General features: G+C 38.0%; 1 protein-coding gene and 1 pseudogene across 2 annotated transcripts in view; one reads left to right on the top strand and one right to left on the bottom strand.

Moving 5' to 3' along the window:
- Nucleotides 1-24,280, bottom strand: part of CCDC148 (coiled-coil domain containing 148) — a 302,348-nt gene that overhangs the window by 266,233 nt on the left and 11,835 nt on the right. The gene's annotated exons all lie outside the window — the stretch shown is intronic.
- On the top strand, nucleotides 4,868-11,756 carry LOC104654262 (annotated as a pseudogene).

Below are 24,280 nucleotides of genomic sequence, written 5' to 3'. Positions count from 1 at the left end.
AACAATCAGATCTCATAAGAACTCACTCACTATCATGAGAACAGCAAGGGGTAAGTGCACCCCCTTGATCCAATCACCTCCCACTCGACCCCTCCTCTAACATTAGGGATTACAATTCAAGGTGAGATTTGGTCAGGGGTACAAATCCAAACCATAACATTCTCCCCTGGCCCCTCCCAAATCTCATGTCCTTCTCAAATTGCAAAATACGATCATCCCTTCTCAACAGTCCCCCAAGTCTTATTTCAGCATTAACTCAAAAGTCCACACATTCCAAAGTCTCATCTGAGACAAGGCAAGTCCCTTCCACCTATGAGCCTGTAAAATCTAAAACAAATTATTTACTCCCAAAATACAATGGGTGTATAGGCATTACTCCCTTTCCAAGAGAGAGAAATCTGCCAGAAGAAAGGAACTACAAGCCCTGTACAAGTCCAAAGCCCAGCAGGGCAGTCACTAAATCTTAAAGCTCTAAAATAACCTCCTTTGACTCCATGTCTCACATTCAGGCCATACTGATGTCGGGAGGATGATGGCCCTATTCTCACAGCTCCACTATGCAGTGCCCCAATGGGGACTCTGTGTGGGGGCTCCATCTCCACATTTCCCCTCTGCACTGTCCTAGTGGAGGTTCTCCATGAGGGCTCCACCCATTCAGTAGACTTCTGCCTGCACATCCAGGATTTTCCATACATCCTCTGAAATCTAAGCATAGGCCCCCAAGCTTCAGCTCTTGTCCTCTGTACACCTGCAGGCTTAACACCACATGGAAGCTTCCAAGGCTTGTGGCTTACACCCCCTGGAGGAGTGGCCTGAGACATATCTGGGATCCTTTTAGCCATGGCTGGGGCTGGAGGGGCTGGGACACAGGGAGCAGTGTCCCAAGGCTACACAGGGCAGCAGGGCCTTGGGCCCAGCCCAGGAAACCATTCTTCCCTTTTAGGCCTCCAGGGCTGTGATGGGAGGGGCTGCCATGAGGTCTCTGAAATGACTTGAAGGCATTTTCCCTATTTTCTTGGCTATTAACATTTGGCTCCTCTTTACTTAGGCAAATTTCTGCAGCCAGCTTGAAGTTCCAGTTTCAGATCATCTCTGCTCACACATATGAGTATATCCTGTTAGAAGAAGCCAGGCCATATCTTGAATGCTTTGCTGCTTAGACATTTCTTCTGCCAGATACCCTAAATTTTCTCTCTCAAGTTCAAAGTTCCACAGATCCTTAGAGCTGGGGCACAATGCTGTCTGTCTTTGTGAAAGCCTAACAATAGTGACCTTTGCTCCAGTTCCCAATAAGTTCCTCATCTCCATCTGAGACCACATCAGCCTCATTGTCCATATATTACTATCAGCATTTTGGTCACAACCAATTTAACAAGTCTCTATGAAATTCCAAGCTTTTCCTCATCTTTCTATCTTCTTCTGAGCTCTCTGCACTCTTCCAACCTCTCTGTCTTTACCCAGTTTCAAAGTCACTTCCACATTTTCAGGTATCTTTATAGCAATGCCCCACTTCTCAATACCAATTTTCTGTATTCACCCAGTCTCACATTGCTATAAAGAACTACTTGATACTGAGTAATTTATACAGAAAAGAGGTTTAATTGGCTCATGGTTCTGCAGGCTGTACAGGAAACATGGCTAGGTAGGCCTTAAGAAACTTACAATCATGGCAGAAGAGGAGGCAGACACATTCTAAATGGCTGGGGCAGGAGGAAGAGAGCAAAGTGAGAGGTGCTATACACTTTTAAACAACCAGATATCGTCAGAACTCACTTGATATCATAAGAACAGCAAAAGAGAATCCCACCCTCATGACCCAGTTACTTTTTACCAGTTCCCTCCTCCAACACTGGGGATTACAATTCAACATGAGATTTGGGCAGGGACACAAATCCAAACTATATCAAGGTGTCTGAATAGTCAGTTGTTCTGAACTTTCTTTGGAACCCAAACACTTTGTAAATGTAACAACAGCCACAGATAGTTCCCTCAAAGGAGTGCAAATAAGCATACTGTGGTGGCCCTGGAAGTGTACCACTCAGATATCCTTCATAGAACTCCTTCCAGGAGCTGAGTTTATAGACAGCTTCAGCTACTATCCCTTGGATTCATGACTGCTCACAGCACTTGCCCTAGGGCTGCTTGGAGCGAATAACTAAGCATGGAAGAGGTAATGGTACCTGTACCTTTCTGCCCAACATAGGATGCTTCCAATAAGCAAATTTTGCTTGGGGACTCCACATTAGCTTGGATGAGACTTTCTTAGAACTATACTGCAGTCTGATGTCTCCGACCTAATCCTCCTTCCCCTCTCTCCTTTCACAGACGCCAGACTTGCCTTGTGGTCTCAAGGCTCTTGCCTTCTATTCCTCCTCCCTCTCTTTTGCCCTCCACATGCACTCCCCTATAAATTAAGCTTGTGTAATTCTGTCTTGTTGTCTATTCCTCAGAGGATCTGAAATGATAATCACAGGTGTGTAAAACACTGCACATTTTTTCAAAGGGTTAATGGAACCCTGAAGCCCATTTGTGGATCCCCCTGAGGTAAAAAGACACCAAGTTAAGAACCTCAGCAGGTGGTACAATTAAAGGCAATTAAAAGATGGATACTAAGCCAATTTTTGCATCATTATGCTCTTATAAAACTTTGGCAAATGATTTTTTTACAATATGCATAGTTCAAATCTAAAACAACTATATTTAAATACTGGTTAAATTATAGTAATTTATTTTTAAAAAAAAATCAAATAGGTAACAAGAGAGCCATTAAAACACCATAAATTTAAAAATCCCTTGAGTGTTTTTTTTTTTTTTAATTAGTTTTATGGAAAGAACATCATACCCTATAATACTAAAGCCTGAGCTCAAATCCTAGCTTACCTAGCCTTGCTGATTAACCTCCTACAAGTCACTTAACTTTTCTGGGCTCAAATTGCCATATCTCTAAAATGAAGGGGTTGGACTAGGTAATTTCTAAGGAGACTTTCCATTCTAAAATTTTATGATAATATATGATTTTCTCTCTGGCATAACAGTATCAAGAAGGCAAAACTAACTCTAAGGCCAATATAATAATATCAGTAATGTCATTTCAGAAGAAACTGATGGAAAAAATTAAATTTATTTTAAATCCTCAAGGTCTGGCCTCTGCCTCCTCTTCCAGCTTTAAAAACTATGCTAGTAACACCTTCTTTCTGTTCCTGGTACCTCCCAAGTTCATTTCTGCCTCCCAGTCTGTTGCATTTGTTTGGGAAGTAGTTCCCAAATGGCTAGTTCCTTCTCATAGTTCAAGTCTTGTGGTTCAAAAGTCACATCTACCAGAAGATCTTATGTGACAATATGTGACAATCCTGCCCAAAATAACATCCCCAATCCCCAACTGCTTTTTTCAGAACACTCTATTATTTTACAAACAATTATCACTATTTTTTTTTTGTTGTTGTTGTTGCTTGTCTGTCTTTCCCCACTAGAACAGAAGCTCTACAGGGCAAACATGTTTTCTGTCTTGTTTATCATATATTATCTCTTAGAATAATGCCTGGCATATAGAAAGCATACAATAAACGTGTTTTAATGAACAAATGAGTGAATCAATATGTGCATGCTAACAGAAAACAAAATTGCAACTTTTAGAAGAGTGAAAGTATAAAAATCACCCCCATTCCATTTTTTAGGGTGATATAGAAGCAGAAATACAGTTGGCTTTCCATGCTGTATTTCATAATTAGAGAAGATAATAACCCAAATGTGTGCCAGGAGTAGCGTTATGTTTAGCTTTGGACTGGGTTTTTTCTGTGGGACATCAATAGAATTGTATGATGATCAATACCAAGATCATGTTCTAACTAATTGAGCTCACAGGCTTAAATTACTCAGCTTTTAATATTTGGAAACAAGCAAGCATCAAAATAATTCTATTGACTTCCAAAGAATTAAAAATCATGATGCCTAATTTTAAAAAGTCATCAAATAGCTCTATGAAAATTTAATTACTATGGAAAGGTTATATTAAGAATGAGTCATAGAAGTTTTAAAAAACCTTTTTTTGGAATTGAATTTTATGTCATAAAAACTAAGAAACAGCCAAATGTGAAGTCAACTCTCTATTTTCCATGATAAAACCAGGAATTAGCTCATGAAGAAGTAGTAGGAAGGGTATATATCGGTTTTGGTGCTTCAGAGATACTGGCCTTGCCACTTACTAACTATATCTTTGAACAATTTGCTTAATTTCTCTGGCTCTCAATTTTTTAATTTGTAAAATAGGATTAGTAATGTTTGTATGCTTGTTTTGGAGATTAGTAATACTCTAAAGCACTAAACATAGAGCTAGGAACATATGATATAATAAAAGGTAGCAAACTAGCCAGGCGAGGTGGCGGGCGCCTGTGGTCCCAGCTACTCGGGAGGCTGAGGCAGGAGAATGGCAGGAACCCGGGAGGCGGAGGTTGCAGTGAGCTGAGATCCGGCCACTGCACTCCAGCCTGGGCGACAGAGCAAGACTCTGTCTCAAAAAATAAAAATAAAAAAATAAAAAAATAAAGAAAAAAAAGGTAGCTAAGCCAAACAATAAAAATACATTGACCACTTAAGTCTATGGTGATCAGGAGTATGTGTGTGAAAGGGGATAGATGTCAGAACTACCTCTACAAGCCCATTTCCCTCATTAGAAACTGGATAACCATCCCCTCCTTTGTGAAAATATACAATCTATACAGTTGAAAGCTGAAATATTTTGAAAGTAGGCCTTTCCCCCCACTAGAAAGAAAAATTGTCCCACTCCTAGAAAGAAAAACTGGAACCAGGAGGTGAATCTTTTAACCATATAAAATACAGAAATAGTTGCTCTGCCACCACTACTGCAGCAACCCAGACTGCATGCCAGCACCTCTCTGCTGACAACTCCTCCACTATGGAGGACACGAACAAGTACAGCAACAGAATTCACAGAGGGACCCAAGATCAATGCAAGCAAGAATCAGCAAAATGATAGTAAAATGTGTACTGGAGGTTTGAGCTGGGATAAAAGCAAAAAAGATGTGACTGAATACTTATCTCAATTTGGGGAAGTTGTAGACTGCACAATTAAAACAGACCCAATCACTGGGAGATAAAGGGATTTGGATTTGTGCTTTTCAGAGACACTGCTAGTGTTGATAATGCTTTGGAACTGAAAGAACACAAACTGGATGGCAAATTGATAGACTCCAAGACGACCAAAGCTTTAAAAGGGAAAGAATCTCCATGCTGGGGGAACCACCACTACTCTCTTTGAAGCTGTCAGACAGGGACATTTAAGTCTGCAGAAGTTTCTGCTGCCTTTTGTTCAGCTATGCTCTGACCCCAGAGGTGGAGTCTACAGAGGCAGGCAGGCATCCTTGAGCTGAGGTGGGCTCCACCCAGTTCGAGCTGGCCAGCTGCTTTGTTTACCTACTCAAGCCTCAGCAATGGTGGGCACCCCTCCCACAGCCTTGCTGCCGCCTTGCAGTTCCATCTCAGACTGTTGTGTTAGCAATGAGTGAGGCTCCGTGGGCATGGGACCCTCCAAGCCAGATGCAGCATATAATCTCCTGGTGTGCCATTTGCTAAGACCATTGGAAAAGTGCAGTATTTGGGGGAAGTGACCCGATTTTCCAGGTGCTGTCTGTCACAGCTTCCCTTGGCTAGGAAAGGGAATTCCCTAACCCCTTGTGCTTCCCCGGTGAGGTGATGCCTCGCCCTGCTTCGGCTCTAGCTCAGTGGGCTGCACCCACTGTCCTGCACCCACTGTCTGACAAGCCCCGAGAGGGACCGACTGACACCTCACATGGCCGGGTGGCCCTCTGAGATGAAGCTTCCAGAAAGGATCAGGCAGCAACATTTTCTGTTCTGCAATATGCACTGTTCTACAGCCTCCGCTGGTGATACCCAGGCAAACAGGGTCTGGAGTGGACCTCCAGCAAACTCCAACAGACCTGCAGCTGAGGGTCTTGACTGTTAGAAGGAAAACTAACAAACAGAAAGGACATCCACACCAAAATCCCATCTGTACGTCACCATCAACAAAGACCAAAGGTAGATAAAACCACAAAAATGGGGAGAAACCAGAGCAGAAAAGATGAAAATTCTAAAAGTCAGAGCATCTCTCCCCCTCCAAAGGAACGCAGCTCCTAGCCAGCAACGGAACAAAGCAGGATGGAGAATGACTTTGACAAGTTGAGAGAAGAAGGCTTCAGATGATCAAACTTCTCTGAGCTAAAGAAGGATGTTTGAACCCATTGCAAAGAAGCTAAAAACCTTGAAAAAAGATTAGATGGATAGATAGCTAGAATAACCAGTATAGAGAAGTCCTTAAATTACCTGATGGAGCTGAAAACCATGGCACAAGAACTATGCGATGAATGCACAAGCTTCAGTAGCCGATTTTATCAACTGGAAGAAGGGATAGCAGTGATTGAAGATCAAATGAATGAAATGAAGCGAGAAGAGAAGTTTAGAGAAAAAAGATTAAAAGGAAACAAACAAAGCCTCCAAGAAATATGGGACTATGTGAAAAGACCAAATCTACATCTGATTGGTGTACCTGAAAGTGACAGGGAAAATGGAACCAAGTTGGAAAACACTTTTCAGGATACTCTCCAGGAGAAGTTCCCCAACCTAGCAAGGCAGGCCAACATTCAAATTCAGGAAATACAGAGCATGCCACAAAGATACTCCTCGAGAAAGGCAACTCCAAGACACATAATTGTCAGATTCACCAAAGTTGAAAAAATGTTAAGGGCAGACAGAAAAAGGTCAGGTTACCCACAAAGGGAAGCCTATCAGACTAAGAGTGGATCTCTCGGCAGAAACTCTACAAGCCAGAAGACAGTAGGGGCCAATATTCAACATCCTTGAAGAAAAGTATTTTCAACCCAGAATTTCATATCCAGCCAAACTAAGCTTCATAAGTGAAGGAGAAATAAAATCCTTTATAGACAAGCAAATGCTGAGAGATTTTGTCACCACCAGGCCTGCCCTACAAGAGCTCCTGAAGGACGCACTAAACATGGAAAGGAACAACAGTTACCACCCACTGCAAAAACATGCCAAATTGTATCAATGCTAAGAAGAAACTGCATCAACTAATGAGCAAAATGACCAGCTAACATCATAATGACAGGATCAAATTCACACAACAATATTAACCTTACATGTAAACGGGGTAAATGCTCCAATTAAAAGACACAGACTGGCAAATTGGATAAAGAATCAAGACCCATCAGTGTGCTACATTCAGAAGACCCATGTCACATGCAGAAACACACATAAGCTCAAAATAAAGGGATGGAGGAAGATCTACCAAACAAATGGAAAACAAAAAAAGCAGGGGTTGCAATCCTAGTCTCTGATAAAACAGACGTTAAACCAACAAAGATCAAAAGAAACAAAGAAGGCCATCACATAATGGTAAAGGGATCAATTCAACAAGAAGAGCTAACTATCCTAAATATATATGCACCCAATACAGGAGCACCCAGATTCATAAAGCAAGTCCTTAGAGACCGACAAAGAGACCTAGACTCCCACACAATAATAATGGGAGACTTTAACACCCCACCGTCAACATTAGACAGATCAACGAGACAGAAAGTTAACAAGGATATCCAGGAATTGAACTCAGCTTCACACCAAGCAGACCTAATAGACATCTACAGAACTCTCCACCCCAAATCAACAGAATATACATTCTTCTTAGCACCACATCACACTCATTCCAAAATTGACCACATAATTGGAAGTAAAGCACTCCTCAGCAAATGTAAAAGAACAGAAATTATAACAAACTGTCTCTCAGACCACAGTGCATTCAAACTAGAACTCAGGATTAAGAAACTCACTCAAAACCACCCAACTACACGGAAACTGAACAACCTGCTCCTGAATGACTACTGGTTAAATAACAAAATGAAGGCAGAAATAAAGATGTTCTTTGAAACCAATGAGAACAAAGATACAACATACCAGAATCTCTGGGACACATTTAAAGCAGTGTGTAGAGGGAAATTTATAGCACTAAATGCCCACAAAATAAAGTAGGAAAGATCTAAAATTGACAACCTAACATCACAATTAAAAGAAATAGAGAAGCAAGAGCAAACACATTCAAAAGCTAGCAGAAGGCAAGAAATAATTAAGATCAGAGCAGAACTGAAGGAGATAGAGACACAAAAAAAACCTTTCAAAAATCAATGAATCCAGGAGTTGGTTTTTTGAAAAGATCAATAAAATTGATAGACCACTAGCAAGACTAATAAAGAAGAAAAGAGAGGAGAATCAAATAGACACAATAAAAATGATAAACGGGTTATCACCACTGATCCACAGAAATATAAACTACCATCAGAGAATACTATAAACACCTCTATGCAAATAAACTAGAAAATCTAGAAGAAATGCATAAATTCCTGGACACATACACCCTCCCAAGTCTAAACCAGGAAGAAGTTGAATGCCTGAATAGGCCAATAAAAGGCTCTGAAATTCAGGCAATAATTAATAGCCTACCAACCAAAAAAAAGTCCATGACCAGACGGATTCACAGTCAAATTCTACCAGAGGTACAAGGAGGAGCTGGTACCCTTCCTTCTGAAACTATTCCACTCGATAGAAAAAGAGGGAATCCTCCCTAATTCATTTTATGAGGCCAGCATCATCCTGATACCAAAGCCTGGCAGAGACACACACACAAAAAGAGAAATTTAGACCAATATCCCTAATGAATATTGATGCAAAAATTCTCAATAAAATACTGGCAAACCAAATCCAGCAGCACATCACAAAGCTTATCCACCATGATCAAGTGGGCTTCATCCCTGGGATGCAAGACTGGTTCAACATACACAAATCAATAAACGTAATCCATTACATAAACAGAACCAAAGACAAAAACCACATGATTATCTCAATAGATGCAGAAAAGGCCTTCAATAAAATTCAACAACCCTTCATGCTAAAAACTCTCAATAAGTTAGGTATTAATGGGACGTATCTCAAAATAATAAGAGCTATTTATGACAAACCCACAGCCAATATCATACTGAATGGGCAAAAACTGGGAACATTCCCTTTGAAAACTGCCACAAGACAGGGATGCCCTCTCTCACCACTCCTATTCAACATAGTGTTGGAAGTTCTGGCCAGGGCAGTCAGGCAGGAGAAAGAAATAAAGGGTATTCAATTAGGAAAAGAGGAAGTCAAATTGTCCCTGTTTGCAGATGACATGATTGTATATTTAGAAAACCCCATCGTCTTAGCCCAAAATCTCCTTAAGCTGATAAGCAACTTCAGCAAAGTCTCAGGATACAAAATCAATGTGGAAAAAATCACAGACATTCCTATACACTAATAAGAGACAAACAGAGAGCCAAATCATGAGTGAACTCCCGTTCAAAATTGCTTCAAATAGAAAAAATACCTAGGAATCCAACTTTCAAGGGATGTGCAGGGCCTCTTCAAGGAAAACTACAAACCACTGCTCAACAAAATAAAAGAGGACACAAACAAGTGGAAGAACATTCCATGCTCATGAATAGGAAGAATCAGTATAGTGAAAATGGCCATACTGCCCAAGGTAATTTATAGATTCAATGATATCCCCACCAAGCTACCAATGACTTTCTTTACAGAATTGGAAAAAACTCCTTTAAAGTTCATATGGAACCAAAAAAAAACCCCACATTGCCAAGACAATCCTAAGCCAAAAGAACATAGCTGGAGGCATCACGCTACCTGACTTCAAACTATACTACAAGGCTACAGTAACCAAAACAGCATGGTACTGGTACCAAAACAGACATATAGATCAATGGAACAGAACAGAGCCCTCAAAAATAATACCACACATCTACAGCCATCTGATCTTTGACAAACCTGACAAAAACAAGAAATGGGGAAAGGATTCCCTATTTAATAAATGGTACTGGGAAAACTGGCTAGCCATATGTAGAAAGCCGAAACTAGATCCCTTCCTTACACCTTATAAAAAAATTAATTCAAGATGGATTAAAGACTTAAATGTTAGACCGAAAACCATAAAAACCCTAGAAGAAAACCTAGGCAATACCATTCAGGACATAGGCATGGACAAGGACTTCATGTCTAAAACACCAAAAGCAATGGCAACAAAAGCCAAAATTGACAAATGGGATCTAATTAAACTAAACAGCTTGTACACATCAAAGAAACTACCATCAGAGTGAACAGGCAACCTACAGAATGGGAGAAAAGTTTTGTAATGTACCCATCTGACAAAGGGCTAATATCCAGAGTCTACAAAGAACTTAAACAAATTTACAAGAAAAAAAATCACACAACCCCATCAAAATGTGGGCAAAGGATATGAACAGACACTTCTCAAAATAAGACATTTATGCACCCAACAGACACATGAAAAAATGCTCATCATCACTGGCCATCAGAGAAATGCAAATCAAAACCACAATGAGATACCATCTCACACCAGTCAGAATGGTGATCATTAAAAAATCAGGAAAAAACAGGTGCTGGAGAGGATATGGAGAAATAGGGACACTTTTACACTGTTGGTGGGACTATAAACTAGTTCAACCAGTTGTGGAAGAGAGTGTGGTGATTCCTCAAGGATCTAGAACTAGAAATATCATTTGACCCAGCCATCCCATTACTGGGTATATACCCAAAGGATTATAAATCATGCTGCTATAAAGACACAAGCACACGTATGTTTATTGCAGCACTGTTCACAATAGCAAAGACTTGGAACCAACCCAAATGTCCATTAGTGACAGACTGGATTAAGAAAATGTGGCACATATGCACCATGGAATACTATGCAGCCATAAAAAAGGATGAGTTCATGTCCTTTGTAGGGACATGGATGAAGCTGGTAACCATCATTCTCAGCAAACTATCGCAAGGACAGAAAACCAAACACCACATGTTCTCACTCATAGGTGGGAATTGAACAATGAAAACACTTTGACACAGGGAGGGGAACGTCACACACCGGGGCCTGTCGTAGGGTGAGGGGGGGGGAGGGATAGCATTAGGAGATATACTTAATGTAAATGATGAGTTAATGGGTGTGGCACACCAACATGGCACACGTATATATATGTAACAAACCTGCACGTTGTGCACGTGTACCCTAGCACTTAAAGTAAAATAATGTAAAAAAAGGGAAAAATCCTGCCAAAAGGGTTTTTCAGGTGGATTGAGCCCAGATACTTCTGTAAAACAAATTAAAGAATATATTGGAGGCTTTGCGAAGTTTGAAAATATTGAAATTCCCATGGATACAAAAACAAATGAAGAAGAAGATTTTGTTTTCTCACATATACAGATGAAGAGCCAGTAAAGAAATGGTTAGACAGCAGATTATTATCAAATTGGTTCTGGGAAGTGTGAAATCAAAGGTGCACAACCCAAAGAGGTATGGAAGCTGCAACACCAAAACAAAAAGGAAGAACAGGTGCTGCAACCAGTGAATGAGGGGGCCCTAGGGGGTCGTGACCAAGGTCAGGACATAACTGGAATCAATGATCAAGTGACTACTATGATCTTGGATATGGGAATTACAATAGTGCCTATGGAGTGATCAAAACTGTAGTGGCTATGGCAGATACGATCATGCTGGGTATAACTATAGGAACCATGACTTTGCACAGGTGTATGCAGACTATAGTGGCCAAAAGAGCACTTATCGCAAGGCATCTCCAGGGGGTGGCAATCACCAAAACAGTTATCAGTCATACTAAAGGAGGACATTGGAGAAAACAGGAGGAGATGCTAAAATAACCTATCTTGCAGGATGACATTGAAGATTGGTCTTTTGTTGATCTAAGATGATTATTTTGTAGAAGACTTTCTAGTGTACAAGACACAATTGTGTGCAACTGTATATAGCTGCCAATTCATGTTCTTTGTTTTTACTTTGTCCTTTGCTATTTATGTTATGACTCAATGTGGATTTGTGTTTACACACATTTTATTTGTATGATTTTATATTAAACCTCAAATAAATGCTTCCTTATATGATTATTTTTCTGTGTCAGGTACTGCATAGCTCCATAAAAATATAATTTTAAATAAGCAATAATTAAGGCACAGTTTGTTTTGCAGGGAGAAGTGATCCATAGGGAGAAACTGTGGTCCTTTATAAATAGCCAGCCACAGTGTCACCCTGTTTCCCAATATGTAGCTATATTCCATGCTCTTAAGGCTTTATCTCTCTGTTAACTGAAGCTTCCACCACATCTTCGGATGATGTTCTTTCCCCTCTGGATATCTGACGACACTTTCCTGAGACAAAGTCACAGTGTTGTGATCACTGGAAGCTTTCTAGTAGACAATTTGTCCTCTGGATTGCAACATAATGATTGTTAGTAGCTTCGTTTGCTTTGTTCTTGTCTCTGGAAAGCCATTTTTGAATTGCTAATTACTTCTTTGACTTTAGAGCTAATCAGTGGTCTGCTAGAAAAAGCTTTATATGCAATTATAATCATAACACCATGATGTTAATTCTCTTAGTAAAAATCCAAATAAATATAGAAAAGAACACTGTAAAACTGTGGTAGGAGCTATAAAGTATTGAAATAACACAAGGAATTTCACAGATAGGTATGAGATTATCCATTCAAGTATGATCAAAAGTTCAATTAAAATTTGAAGTAGTGGCAGAGTAACTAATTTAGTTATATTCTGTTAGTGTTACGTCACAGCCATCACAACACCGAACAAAATATTTTCTATTTGGGCATTCTGAGGAAGCTGTATTTCAGTTAACTGCAAATGCCATGTGAGTTTAGAAAAAGTCATGATAGTAAATATCATTTTAATGTAGTTAGTGAATAAATTCGAGTAGATAAGCATTTGTATATTCAGACGTTGGAAGGAATAGTGGAAAAGGTAAGTCTTAGGTATGTTAATATTGATCCAAGTGTGCCTGACTCGTGTCATTACAGTAGATTTTCCTGGTGCATTGAAAAGAAATAATTTCATATCTAGGTTTTAGAGGACCTGCGTAAACACAAACTTTGAATTTTGCATTCAGTATAGTTAATTGGATTTAAGGATGTTTGTCTCCAGCTTAACTACTGGGATTGGCACACATGTTCACATGTAGAGTAGTTAATCTTGTGCAACCGGTTTAAGTTTTTTATGCTTATGGACTTGCCTTTTAAAAAAATTTAGTGCCTACAACTTTATTTGTTCCAGTGATATTTGTACTTGTCGGGCTATCAAGTTATGATGCTCTTGTCCGTTTTTGCTTCTGTTTTTCTATTTCTCCTTATACCTAGGATAAGTACCAGTGTTGGCTATTGCAAGGGACTCTGCTTATTATTTCAACATGCAACTTTAGGGACTAGGAGGGAGTTCATTTTGTGCTGTCAGTAGGTACAGTATCTAGGGCAGTGAATCCTGTAAGTTCAAATGTATAATTAAGTGAAAAGTTGACCTTGAGATTGTCCTTTTCTCTGACCAAAAATGAATAAAGGCTTTTGAAATACATAAAAATAATAAAGAAATAATAATTTGACCTTACAGTGAGAGTTTATCTAAAATTGTCTATACTATAATTTCAATAAAATATAAACCTCATTTTAAAGGCCATAAATAGACATTCAGAACAGATTAAATGATGATGCACATTAGGCAACAATTCACAAAGTGTTCAACAAATTTTCATTTATGACTTATTATGTTCCTGATTCTATAAAAGTAAATGGAAACCATTGAGTAATTCATTCACTTATCCATTCAAAAATATTTATGTAGGGCCCAGTGCTGAGGATATGGATCTTATTTTCACTGGGGGACAAAGTGGCAGTGACATAATCAGTTTTATACAATTATAAACAGAGTGTGTATTTAAAGGGAAAAAGGGGTTTTCTTGAAGAAGTGGCAAAGCTAGAATCTATAGATATTATAAATGGGAGTTAACCTGGAGGAGAGTGTGATTTAAAGGTGGGAAAAAATATCTCAGAACTGCATATGCTGAGATCCTATGGCAAGGAGGAAACGGGGGACCAGGAGTAGTGGCTCATACCTATAATCCCAACAGTTTGGGGGACTGAGGCGGGAGGAGTGCTTGAGCTCAGGAGTTTGAGACCAGTGTGGGCAACATGGCAAGACCCTGTCTCTCAAAATATACAAAAATTAGCTGGGTGTGGTAGCACATGCCTATAATCTTAGCTACCTGGGAGGCTGAGGTAGGAGGATAGCTTGAGCCCAAGAGGTCAAGGTTGCAATGAACAATCATCACACCACTGCACTGTAGCCTAGGTGGCAGGGTGAGACTTTATTCAAAAAAAAAAGAAGGAAGTGGGGCATTTTCCAAAAACTGAAAGAAGCCAGTTGTTTGGGGAGCACAGTCAAGATCACTGTGGTAGAGAAGAAGCAGGAGAGGTAGACAGTGGCCAAAACACAGAGAGTCCTTTAGGCTTTATTTAGGAATAGAGTCTTTATCCTAAAATCAATAAGAATCTATGGAGGAGATTTAAGGAAGGGGCTGACATGCTCAGATCTGATCTTTGGAAGGTCACTTCAGCCTGGGGTATTGAGAGCAGATTTGAGTGGAGGATTAGAGGAGATATACAGAGACCACTTAGGAGACTGTTACAGTAGATCAGATGAAACATGATATGTAGCTTAAACTAATTCAGTGGCAATGATGAGAAGTAAATAGGGTCAAAAGACTTAAGAGATAAAACTACAGTACTTGCTGATGGAGAGAATATACAAGGAGGTAGGGTCAGGGATTGCAGCGGAATAAGGAAAAGGAAACTGTCCAAGATCTCTTCCTCATTTCTTAACAGCACAACTAGATGGGATGGAGGAATAATTCACTGAAATATGAAACACTGGAAAAGGGCCAGATTTGGAGGCAGGTGTCAGGGAAGGTGAGAAGATAGCAATTTCATTAACTTGAATTTGAGTTGCCTTAGAGATGTCAAAGCAGGCAGGAGGGTTTAGAGCATGTAAGAGAGGGCTAGGCTGGAAACAGAAGTTTGAAAGTCCTTGATGATCTTTAATGTGATAGGTAAGATTTCCTAGAAAGAGAATGAATAGATAGATAGATAGATAGATAGATAGATAGATAGATAGATAGATAGATAGACAGACAGACAGGAGTACTTAGAACTAAGCCTTGAAAAATTCCAAGATATAATGCTAAGGTAAAGGATGATGAGGTAAAAAGGAATCTTAAAAGAAATAGCAAGAGAAAAAGGAGAAAAATCAGATTAGTATGATATTCTAGAAACTAGTGGAAGAGAACCTTTCAAGAAAGAAGGAGACAACATATCCAATGCAGAAGTGCATACATAAACAAAAATGTAAATTGTTACAATTTTTTCTAAGGGATTAAGATAGTAATAACAAAATTAAGAATACAAACCAGACATCTGCTTCTGGCTATAATGCAGTATCAAAGAACAGGCTTACCCTTCCACTGTAAACAACTAGAAAACTGGAGAAAATATATAAAACCCATGTTTTCACAAATTGGATAACAGGCAAAACATGTCTGTGATCACTGAAGAAAATGAAACAAGTTGGGTGGAACTCATGATTGCCATAGCTTTCTGACTGGAGGTATACTTCAGGCCATACAACAGGGAGGGCATTCTCAAGCATTAGTAAGCTTCAGGAAACAGAGATCAGCAGTCAGGGAAGGGAAGGCCTCTGGAAGTTGTGAAGCAGAGTTATAAAAAAGAGGGAGCTATGCACAAAATCAGTTCATAAATCTGCATGTAGCTCTTCTTGAGTCTTTGCTGAATACTGAGAGGTGTGTGCAGAGAGGAAAGTAGTACAAATCCCAACAAAAATGGAACAGAAGATAAAACGCAAGCAGTTATTTGAGTTCACACAGGGATGAAGATGTTTGACCTCTTACTAGTTAAGGTGGAAAGTCTTTGTGAATCACCCCAGTCATTCACAGGAGAGACCTCAGGAGCCTTAGTAGAAAAACTAAAATTTGTTACAGTAAAGGCTACTCCACACACTTTCTACCAAAGCTTAAAAACAAGCCTCAACCTCATCCATGAGTCTTAACTGCCTGCCAAAACAAGGCCCAAAACTATTTTTTTTAAAAAGACAGAAAAATCAGGCATTCAACAATATTGACATTTACAATATCCTGTATCCACTCAAGAAACACTAGAAGCACCAGGAATCAGATAAAAAAGTCGATCAATGAACAAAATAAAAATCCATAAATAGCAATGGGTACAAATATACAATTAAACAGAAGAAATAAGACCTGGTATTCTATAGATCTGTAGGGTGACTACAGTTAATATTAATTTATTGTACATTTTGAAATAACTTGGAGAGAATAATTCAAATGTTCATAACATAAAGATAAATATTTAAGGTGATATATATCCCAATTACCCTGATTTGATTATATGAATGTATCAAATCGTCACAAGTACCCTGAAAAATACGTTTCTACTATGTATCAATTTTTAAAAGCACAAAAAAATCCAGTAAATAAAAGATAGAGAAATGGCAAAAATGATAGAATTAGTATGAAAGAACTTGAAAATAGATCTAATAAGTGTTATAAGTATGCTACAGGGCTTAAAAGAAAACATAAACATAAGGAAAAAAGAGAGACAAAATTTCTAGAGCTGAAAAACTATAATATGTAAAATGAAAATGTCATTGGATAGAATTAACAGCAAATTACATACTGCAGAAGAAAAAAAATCAATGAACTTAAAAGATACAACAATAGAAGTTATCTAAAATGAAACACAGAGTGAAAAAAGACCAAAAAATTAACAGAAGCTCCATGATATATCAGGTAATACCAAGAATACTAATATACATGTAAGTGGAGTGCTAGAAGAAAGGAGAGGGAATGAAGAAAAATATTTTAAAAACTAAAAGTAAAAATGTTTTCAAATCTGAAAAAAAAGATAAAATCACAGATTGAAGAATACCAATGAACCACAAACCAAGAATTACAAGCCTTAATAAAACTATTCAAAGGCATTCAATAATCAAATTGTTAAAAAAAAAAAAAAACTGTCATAAAAAAATCTTAAAAGCAGCCAGTGGTGGGGTCAAGAATGGAGACATTATATATAGAAAAACACAGAGAAGAATGATCAAAGACTTTACAGATAAGAATGATCACTCTAAGAAACTATACAAGTCAAAAAAAATGACAGAACATCTGCAAAGGGCTGAAAAAAAGTTTGTTTTTTTTTTTTTTTTTTTAAAAAACCTATCAATTTATAATCCTACACACTCCATGAAAATACCTTTGAAGAATAAAGACAAAACAAAAATTTTTTCAGGCAAATAAAAGTGAAGAGATTTTTAGCTGCCCAAAAAGGATTATTAAAGAAAGACCTGCACCATAAGAATTATTAAAGAAAGGCCAATCACAGTGACTCACGACTATAATCCCAGCACTTCAGGTAGCTCAAGGTGGGCAGATCACTTGAGTTCAGGGGTTTGAAACCAGCCTGGCCAACATGGCCAAACCCTGTCTACCAAAAATATAAAAAATTAGCTGGGTTTGATGGTGTGTGCCTGTAATCTCAGCTATCTGTGTGGCTGAGGCACCAGGATCGCTTGAACCTGGGAGGTGGAGGTTGCAGCGAGTCAAGATTGTGCCACTGCACTCCAGCCTGGGCAACAGAGCAAGAAAGAAAAATGATAACAGATGGAAAATATATGTAGCAGTGTTCACTGCATATATAGAGATGAAAAAGAAATTATAACAATGGCAAATTATAGAAGAAGGGAAATGGAAATATCATGTGTTAAGGGTTTTATATAATGAACAGACTGATAAAACATAATTTAAGATATACTGTAATGAGCTAACCTACAAATTCTAGAGGAACCACTAAAAATTATAACTAATAATCTCATAGTACAGATAAAGTAGAATAAAACATAATAAAAAGGGAGCAGAAAAAGGCAAAGAAAATAAAAATATAATAGATGGTGCAAGTAAAAAAAAACAGCAAGATGGTAGGCTTACATTCAACCATATTTTTAAGTATATTAAAGGTAAATGACATAAATACTATAATTAAAAGGCAGAGATTGTCAAACTTGATAAAAACAAGAAAAACAATATGGTATTTACAAAAAGCCCACTTTAAATACAAACAAAAGTATAGGTAAAAAATACAAGAACAGCAAAAGACATACCATGAAAACACTATACTATAAACAACTTTATGCCACAAAATTCAACAATGTAGATGAAATGTCCAAATTCCTAAATGACACAAATTACCAAAAATAACTCCAGAAGAACAGCAAATCTGAATTCCTTATATCTATTAACTCAATTACATTATTAAAAACTTCCTCAAAGAGAAAATTCCAGATCTAGACCATTTGACTGGTAACTTTCATCAATCTTCTGAGGAATAAATAATTATCAATCCCATACAAACTCTTTCAGAAATTAAAGGAGAAAAGAATACACCCCAAATCTTTTTATAATGTTGGTATTTGTATGATATCAAAGCCAAAAAATAAATTATAGGAAAAGAGGTCAGGCGCGATGGCTCAAGCCGGTAATCCTAGCATTTCGGAATCCTAGCACATTGGATGTGTATGCCTCACATCATACACAAAAATTAACACAGGTAAAATTATAGGTTGGGTGCAATGGCTCACACCTATAATCCCAGCACTTTGGGAGGCCAAGGTGGGTGGATTGCTTGAGCTCAGGAGTTTGAGACCAGCATGGGTAATATGGCAAAACCTCACCTCCACAAAAAATAAAACATATATATATATATATATATATAAAATGGGTGTGGTGGCCCACACCTGTAGTCCCAGCTACTCAGGAGGCTGACACAGGAGGACTGTTTAGGCCTAGGAAGTCAAGGCTGCAGTGAGCTGAGATCAAACCACTGTACTATACCCTGGGCAACAGAGTAAGACCTTGATTCAAATATATATATAACAAAAACACAATGAAAGAAAAACAATATAGTGGACTTTATCAAATTTAAAACTTTTGTCATAAAAACTGTTCAGAAACCTAAGTTGTAAACAAAATACTAGGAGAAAACATCTATGGTACAGATATCTGACAAAGCACTTGTATCCAAATACATAATGAATTTTTAAAATCTCAATAGTAAGACAACCTAATTTTAGAAAGGGTAGATTATTTGAACATATGCTTCACAATAGAAGACATACTAATGCTCAATAAGCATATTAAAAAATGTTCAACATCCTTAATCATCAGGAAAATGCAAATTTAAATTACAATAAGATGCCACTACACACACACTACAATGGATAACATTTATTATTATTACTTTTATAGACAAGGTATTTCTCTGTCGTGCAGGCTGGAGTGCAGTGGTGCAATTATGGCTCACTGTAGCCTCCACCTCCTGGGATCAAGCATCTTCCTACCTCACCTCCTGAGTAGCTAGGACCACAGGCACATGCCACCACACCATTACTTTTAGTAGAGATGTCTCACTATGTTGCCCTGGCTGGTCTTGAACTCCTGGGCTCAAGAGTTCTTCCTGCCTCAGCCTCCAAAAGTGCTGAGATTACAGGTGTGAGGCACAGCACCCGGCCTAAAATTTAAATGTTGATAATATCAAGTGTGGACAAGAAAGTAGAGTAACTGAAACGTTGCACATTGCTGGCAGGAGTGTAAAATGGTATAGCCATTTTGGAAAACTGTTTGGCAGTTTCTTAACTGTTAAGTAGCTAAACATAAACTTATTCTGGGACCCAGCAATCTCAAGCGAAACAACGTACACCTCCACAAAAAACTGTACATAAATATACATACATTACTCATCATAATCAAAAACTGAAACAACTCAAATGTCCATCAACAGGCAGATGAATAAAGAAATAAATATATGCATAATAGTCCCCCCTTATCCTCGGGAGATGCATTCAAGACCCCCAGTGGATGCCTGAAACCTTGAATAGTACCAAACCCGGTATATGCTATTTTTTCTTATACTTACATACCTATGATAAAGTTTAATTTATAAATTAGGCACAGTTAAAGATTAACAAAATAACCAATAATAAAATAGAATGTTTATAGTAACACTGCACTTCAGCCTGGGTGACACAGTGAGACCCTGTCTCTTAAAAAAAGGAAAAAGAGGCCAGGCACGGTTGCTCACACCTGTAATCCCAGCACTTTGGGAGGCCAAGGTAGGTGGATCACGAGGTCAGGAGATTCAGACCATCCTGGCTAACACGGTGAAACTCCATCTCTACTAAAAATACAAAAAATTAGCTGGGCATGGTGGCGGGCACCTGTAGTCCCAGCTACTCGGGAGGCTGAGGCAGGAGGATGGTGTGAACCCAGGAGGCAGAGTTTGCAATGAGCCAAGATTGTGCCACTGCACTCCAGCCTGGGAAAAAGAGCTAGACTCTGTCTCAAAAAAAAGAAAGAAAAAAGAAAGAAAAAGTACCATACTTGACAATGACAATTACCCCCTGTATAGGCTATATAAACAAATAGACCAGCAATTTCAGGGAAAGATAGCTTGAAAGAGAATCTGCACTACTATTATAATACTGGGGTGAGTGGATTATGCTACAGTTCCAGGTTTGGACAAACTAGAGAGATTTCAACATCTCTTCTTCTGAGCCTTTGGAAAAATGGAATTTTTATTTCTAGGACTGTCAATTCACCAAAATGAACTATAGAACCCTAAATGAACAATATGCAAGACACAAAATCAAGATATCTTCTGAATGAATTGTACTTAAAATAATATTTTCTAACTAAATATCACACCAAAAATTTTAAAGTAAATCAGAAGTATCTAATTAAAAGTTTACAAAGTAAGTACAGAATGTAGTTGCCTTATACATACAGAAAGGTCTACTGATTTCTGACATGACCATGCAATATGATTGTTTTCCTCTTAGTAACATATTTGAAATAAAAAATATGCTGAAGATGTTTTATTAAAAGGCCAAATTCTTTGCTATGTGACATCCTATGGCTCAGGAATTTTAATTCTTTCTTTTATTGACATATTTCTTTTTGAATTTCAAACACAGTATTTATGATCTGAAAAGGTACATGTACTAATTGGCCTTTTGTCAATATTGTTTAGTATTATTTTACTTCCACCTTAGAAGAGTAAGAGGAAAAGTTAAATAGTGATTGATTTATCCAGATTTAATTTTAATATCTTCCATGTTCATCAAGAATGTGCAATATTATAATTTTCTAACTACCATAGAATTTTAACATTTTACCAGCAACAATCTTTTTACGTGCCTTCTTTTCATATGACATATTTGTCATGCTCACTCTACAGAACATTTGGCATAATGGTACTTCTTAATCAAAATGGATAAATACCCTCTTATTTTAAAAATCTACATACTTAGATATTGAGGTGGAAAGTATGTTTTACACCCAAACTATAATCCTGTTAATGGATTTGGCTGCCTTTTTCTTATAAAAAGACCTGCTGTATTTAAAATTTTTGCTTTGATAGAGAACAGAAAAAGAGCTCTGTTATAAAAAACAAAGGCTTTTTAAAAGTAGTATTGAAAATAAATAATTGGCTTTTGTTCATTAGAGGCTAAATCTATTTTGTGGTTTGAAAGAGTTAAGAACAGATTGCTTCCCTCAGATTCTTAGCAAATAAATGTTTTTGTCAATTAATATTCTTTGCTAAGAACAGTTTTTCCAGTGCTGTTTTTCAAATGGAATAATATTATAAATAGGCCTGTCCAAAGGACAATTCTTGGGCTTTTTTCTAAGATCTTAAGGTCTTAGAGGATAATAATTATGGCATGCCAGTTCAGAAGCATGGTAGAAGACAAAAAATCATGTTTCAAACAGGAAATGTACTGGGAGAAAAAGTTACCATAGGTAGCCTTTCTTTCAAATTAAATAAAAGGAACATCACCCACAAATTATGCCAGTCTTCCTCTTCTCATCAGGCTTTTGCCCAACATTTACATCCCAGGATGATAGCAGGAAAAGAACAGGAAGCAAAGAATTGAGTGCCATTGCAAAAGGCCCAGAAACTGTAAGAACACAGCATTCCATTCACCCAGTGTTGTTCTCCTGCTTCAGCTTTATCCTCTCTTCCAGCCTGTGCTGAAGTCACTGCCACTTTATGAGAGTCAGTAGCAATTAGTATGTGCCAGACACTATCCTAAGAGTCTTAGCTCTTTTAACTCATTAAATACTCACAACAATGTTTGAGTAACACCGTGCTTCTCATTTTGCAAATGGAGAAACTGTGGTTCAAGATCATTCAGCTGCTGAGTGGACAGACCAGATGCAAACCCAGGCAGTCTGGCTCCAATGCCCGCAAAGGTTTCTATTCTACCCTCTCTCCAGTAAAGGGAGATGACTACAGTTAGTGGCTCCTCAACAGGCATAGAAGAAGATCAGTCACTGTTTGTTTTTTTTTTTTTTTTCAGTAAACAGCTGCTCCCTTGTTAAGGTAGGGGTAAGGTCCTAGAATTAGGGACAGGAAGGCAAGACATAAGTAGGAGTAAAGCAGAAAGGCATATCTCGAACAAAAAAAAAAAAAAAAAAGAGTCACCCAGGCAGAGTGGCTTACCTCTGTAATCTCAGCACTTTGGGAATCTGGGGTGGGAGGATCTCTTGAGACCAGAAGTTTGATCCCAACCTGGGCAATATAGTGAGACCTCATCTCTACAAATAACAATAATGATAACAAAAATGGCCAAGTGTAGTGGCCTGTGCCTGTGGTCCCAGCTACTTAGGAGGCTGAGGTGGCAGGATCACTTGAGCCTGGGAGACCAAGGCTGCAGTCAACCATGATGGTGCCACTGCACTCCAACCTGGGGACACAGCAAGTCTGTCTCAAAAAAAAAAAAAAAAAAAAAAAGAAAGAAAGAAAAAAAGAAAAAGAAAAAAGTGAAGGCAGGAGAAAAATCTATTCAAACATAGCTTCTGGAAAAATTGAAAACAAACAAGGGGGTGAAAATAGACTTAAGAGCTATAGTAATGTGATAAACATTTTTGGGAAATTTCTTTCAAAATAAAAATAATCAAAATATAGACTGAGACCATGTAGTATTTCATTTTATACACAAATTAACCTAGGCCAGGAAATATTTCTGCCCAACCGAGTCATTTTACAGATGGGTAAACACAGGCTATAAAGATTGAATGCCCTGCCCAAGACTTGAGGAAGCAGGCAGGACAGGCAAGGCTACAAGCCACCCACACCTCCTGACTTTGAGCTCAGTGCTCTTCCACCAACTATATTAAACACAATTTATCAGCTTTTAAAACACAAATGCCATAGTCAATAGGTTGCAATTCAATTTTAAGAACATAAAAAATAATTACAGTGTACCCATATCGAAGGTTAAATACACAATACCTCAGGCTATCACCTTCTCAATAGCCAAATAATATTGTAAAGTAGTAGTTAGATAAAGTAGTCATTTTTAAAGGTGAGGAGGAGAATTATTGGCATAACTGCACTTTTTTTCTTCCAATATTTTATCCATATAACATTTTCAATATTTACATTATTTTAAACTTGGAAAATTTAGTCACATGCATATACACATATATACAGCAAACATGGTGAAATGACTGAATCTTATTAATTTCTTCTTCTCTATAAGGGAAATCAAAGGGTTGAATAGAAAGGGATTTAAGCTGAGAGTTATTAGGCCAGTATTAACACTGATTTATAATCTCTAAGATTCCTCTAGTCCTAAAATTCTATAATTTTAGAAAGCTCATAATTGAAAAAAACATTGGATTAAAATATTAAATTTAAGTATTTGACTAATGAGATTATGACATACCACCTAAAGAAAATGATTTCTAGTGGTTTCAAAAAAGGGAGAAGAGGCTGGGTGCAGTGGCTCATGCCTGTAATCCCAGCACTTTGGGAGGCTGAGGTAGGAGGATTGCTTGAGCCTAGGAGCTCAAGACCAGCCTGAGCAACATAGGGAGACCTCATCTCTATAAAAAATAAACAAAATTTGCCAGGCATGGTGGCACATGCCTGTGGTCCCAGCCACTCAGGAGGGCTGAGGCAGGAGGATCACTTGAGCTGGGGAGGTTTAGACTGCAGGGAGCTGAGATCTTGCCACTGCACTGCAGCCTGGGTGACAGAGCAAGACCCTGTCTTGAAAAAATAATAATAATAATAAGATTTACAAAAAGTTGATAAAATACTGGTGATTATGTTATCTATGGGATTACAAATTATGTTAGTTAATAAAGTAATTTTTACCACTCTTAACAAATAGAAATGGGGGGGGGGGAGGCAAACAGTTA

This window comes from Rhinopithecus roxellana, chromosome 14 (assembly GCF_007565055.1).
Source record: "Rhinopithecus roxellana isolate Shanxi Qingling chromosome 14, ASM756505v1, whole genome shotgun sequence".
NCBI lineage: Eukaryota > Metazoa > Chordata > Mammalia > Primates > Cercopithecidae > Rhinopithecus > Rhinopithecus roxellana.
Note: the sequence above shows the minus strand (reverse complement) of the source record. Positions and strands in the feature narration are given on the sequence as shown.